The 4419-nt window shown below is 38.8% G+C and overlaps 1 non-coding gene across 1 annotated transcript; it reads right to left on the bottom strand.

Annotated features, from left to right (window-relative positions):
• Positions 1 to 2935: 2935 nt before the first annotated feature.
• Positions 2936 to 3008, bottom strand: TRNAV-CAC (transfer RNA valine (anticodon CAC)). Its single transcript has one exon. It is a non-coding gene; the product is annotated as a tRNA-Val (tRNA).
• Positions 3009 to 4419: the final 1411 nt, after the last annotated feature.

Genomic DNA, 4419 nt, shown 5'->3' with positions numbered 1-4419 from the left:
TACTATGTGGTGTATTGATCTCATTCTCCTACAGATCTGTCTGAAAACGAGAGAAGTAGTGTTTACTACAGCATTGCAGCTCTGGAAATATATTTATATTTGTAATACTATTGTGCCTAACAACAAAAAAAAAGAATATTAAGGCATTGTATAATGGTGAAACTATTATACTCTGAGGGAGATAACAATGTATAATAGAAATAGGGTGAGGGTTAGTACTGAGACACACAAACTTTACTACAGCTAGTTTCTGTAGTGTAGTGGTTATCACGTTCGCCTACAGCATTGCAGCTCTGGAAATATATTTATATTTGTAATACTATTGTGTCTAACAAAAAAAAAAAAGAATATTAAGGCATTGTATAATGGTGAAACTATTATACTCTGAGGGAGATAACAATGTATAATAGAAATAGGGTGAGGGTTAGTACTGAGACACACAAACTTTACTACAGCTAGTTTCTGTAGTGTAGTGGTTATCACAAACTCATGCCCTTGCAACCCCTGCTTGTTGGCATCCCTGGAAAGGCAAAAACACACAAAATCTTTATTGTCGCAAATTACAAGTTTTTCATGTACAGTTACTGGGCTCAAGAGCTGACACTCTTGAACCCTTATATACGGATCAGGGATAACAATTCATGGGCTTGACCTTTATTGAGTGCCTGGTTACCCACTACCATCACAATGAGCCTCTTCACTTTTATCTGCTTCATGTTCCCCATCAGATCTCACTTAATTTGAGAGAAGAGGAGGAAAGACATCAGCAATGATCTTAGAGAAGCAATTGTTGCTGCCCATCAATCTGGGAAGGGTTATAAGGCCATTTCCAAACAATTTAAAAGCCATCATTCTACAGTGAGAAAGATTATTCAAAAGTTGAAAACATTCAAGGCAGTTGCCAATCTTCCCAGGAGTGGACGTCCCAGCAAATTCACCCCAAGGTCAGACCGTGCAATGCTAAGAGAAATTGCAAAAAACCCAAGAGTTACATCTCAGACTCTACAGGCCTCAGTTAGCATGTTAAATGTTAAAGTTCATGACAGTCCAATTTTAAAAAGACTGAACAAGTATGGTTTGTTTGGAAGGGTTGCCAGGAGAAAGCCTCTTTTCTCTAAAAAGAACATGGCAGCACGGCTTAGGTTTGCAAATGTGCATATGAACAAACCACGAGACTTCCGGGAACAATGTCCTTTGGACAGACGAGACCAAAGTGGAGATGTTTGGCCATAATGCACAGCGCCACATTTGTCAAAAACCAAACACAACATATCAGCACAAACACTTCATACCAACTGTCAAGCACGGTGGTGGAGGGGTGATGATTTGGGCTTTTTTTGCAGCCACAGGACCTGGGAACCTTGCAGTCATTGAGTCGACCATGAACTGTATATCAAAGTATTCTAGAGTCAAATGTGAAGCCATCTGTCCGACAGCTAAAGCTTGGGTGAAATTGGGTCATGCAACAGGACAATGATCCCAAGCACACCAGCAAATCTACAACAGAATGTCTGAAAAGAAAAGAATCAAGGTGTTGCAATGGCCCAATCAAAGTCCAGACCTCAACCCGATTGATATGCTGTGGCTGGACTTTAAGAGAGCTGTGCATAAACAAATGCCCACAAACCTCAATGCAGCAATGTTGTAAAGAAGAGTGGGCCAAAATTCCTCCACAACGATGTGAGAGACTGATAAAGTCATACAGAAAATGATTACTTCAAGTTATTGCTGCTGCTAAAGGTGGTTCTACAAACTATTGAATCATAAGATATACTTAGTTTTTCACACATGGCTTCTCCATTTTGGCTTTATTTTTGTTAAATAAATCATGACACGGTGTAATATGTCATGTGTTGTTGTTCATCTGAGGTTGTATTTACCTAATTGTAAGACCTGCTAAGGAACAGAGATGCTTATTATGTCCTGATATGTAAAACTACACAATTCAAAGAGGGTGTATTTTCTTTTTCACCCAACTGTAGATCTGATCATTATTTGGGATGGCAAAGAGAATGTTTTACTTGAATTTACTTGCAGTGTTTGATTCAAATGAGATTGGTCTAACATTTACATTCAATACCAGTCCCGACTCCCTAGTCTTTCTCGATCTTGTACTATCTGTAGATGACAATTACAATATTGTCACTAAAACTGATTTTAAATCTGTGGCGGTGAATAGCTATATCCATGCGAAAAGCAATCATCATGCCAGGTTGATAAACAATATACCACTAGTGCAATTTCATCGCCTTAAGAGAAATTGTACATTGTATCAGGATTTTTGCGCACAGTCTCTGACTCTGACCAACAGATTAATAGCTAAGGATATGACAAGGATCGAGTTCAGGAAGCTTTCCAAAAAGTTGCAGTGAAAGATAGAGATACACTACTACTTCAATCTAAGCCAAAGACCTATGCCAAAAATAACAAGGACAACAAGGATAACAAGAATAAAAACAAGGAAATGGAGCCCAGGAGATCTGGGGACAATAATCTTGGATTTGGTTGTCCAAGGTCCATCACAAAGTATAATCAGTCCTCCTACCAAATTCAGAAACTCCTGAAAAAACATTGGGGTGTTCTCCTATGTGTCCCCCTTCTACGTACTTCCCTGCCCAATAAAGTTCCCGTTCTGTATAAGAAGGCAAGAGATCTTAAAACTTTACAGTGTACAGCAAATTAAAATATCACTTGTGAGCACAGTCACATGTATCAGACAGGTCTTTTCACCATTGTTAGTGAAATAAACTACAAAGTTAGAATAAAATGATGAGAAAAATGTAGAGACCGTTGTGTCCAATACAAATTCCTGGTCAGCATTTTTCTTGGGAGAAACATGTGTTACCTATGTCAGAGTAAACTTTGCAGATTATGTTCACTTGTTAAAATAAAATGAACAAAATCTTTTTGGATGCACATAAAAAAAATGAAATGATGTTTCTGCCCGGTTTCGAACCGGGGACCTTTCGCGTGTGAGGCGAACGTGATAACCACTACACTACAGAAACTACTATGTGGTGTATTGATCTCATTCTCCTACAGATCTGTCTGAAAACGAGAGAAGTAGTGTTTACTACAGCATTGCAGCTCTGGAAATATATTTATATTTGTAATACTATTGTGCCTAACAACAAAAAAAAAGAATATTAAGGCATTGTATAATGGTGAAACTATTATACTCTGAGGGAGATAACAATGTATAATAGAAATAGGGTGAGGGTTAGTACTGAGACACACAAACTTTACTACAGCTAGTTTCTGTAGTGTAGTGGTTATCACGTTCGCCTACAGCATTGCAGCTCTGGAAATATATTTATATTTGTAATACTATTGTGTCTAACAAAAAAAAAAAAGAATATTAAGGCATTGTATAATGGTGAAACTATTATACTCTGAGGGAGATAACAATGTATAATAGAAATAGGGTGAGGGTTAGTACTGAGACACACAAACTTTACTACAGCTAGTTTCTGTAGTGTAGTGGTTATCACAAACTCATGCCCTTGCAACCCCTGCTTGTTGGCATCCCTGGAAAGGCAAAAACACACAAAATCTTTATTGTCGCAAATTACAAGTTTTTCATGTACAGTTACTGGGCTCAAGAGCTGACACTCTTGAACCCTTATATACGGATCAGGGATAACAATTCATGGGCTTGACCTTTATTGAGTGCCTGGTTACCCACTACCATCACAATGAGCCTCTTCACTTTTATCTGCTTCATGTTCCCCATCAGATCTCACTTAATTTGAGAGAAGAGGAGGAAAGACATCAGCAATGATCTTAGAGAAGCAATTGTTGCTGCCCATCAATCTGGGAAGGGTTATAAGGCCATTTCCAAACAATTTAAAAGCCATCATTCTACAGTGAGAAAGATTATTCAAAAGTTGAAAACATTCAAGGCAGTTGCCAATCTTCCCAGGAGTGGACGTCCCAGCAAATTCACCCCAAGGTCAGACCGTGCAATGCTAAGAGAAATTGCAAAAAACCCAAGAGTTACATCTCAGACTCTACAGGCCTCAGTTAGCATGTTAAATGTTAAAGTTCATGACAGTCCAATTTTAAAAAGACTGAACAAGTATGGTTTGTTTGGAAGGGTTGCCAGGAGAAAGCCTCTTTTCTCTAAAAAGAACATGGCAGCACGGCTTAGGTTTGCAAATGTGCATATGAACAAACCACGAGACTTCCGGGAACAATGTCCTTTGGACAGACGAGACCAAAGTGGAGATGTTTGGCCATAATGCACAGCGCCACATTTGTCAAAAACCAAACACAACATATCAGCACAAACACTTCATACCAACTGTCAAGCACGGTGGTGGAGGGGTGATGATTTGGGCTTTTTTTGCAGCCACAGGACCTGGGAACCTTGCAGTCATTGAGTCGACCATGAACTGTATATCAAAGTATTCTAGAGTC

Source organism: Ascaphus truei, unplaced genomic scaffold (genome assembly GCF_040206685.1).
Source record: "Ascaphus truei isolate aAscTru1 unplaced genomic scaffold, aAscTru1.hap1 HAP1_SCAFFOLD_325, whole genome shotgun sequence".
NCBI lineage: Eukaryota > Metazoa > Chordata > Amphibia > Anura > Ascaphidae > Ascaphus > Ascaphus truei.
The sequence above is the reverse complement of the archived record's forward strand: the minus strand, read 5'-3'. Positions and strand labels throughout refer to the sequence as shown.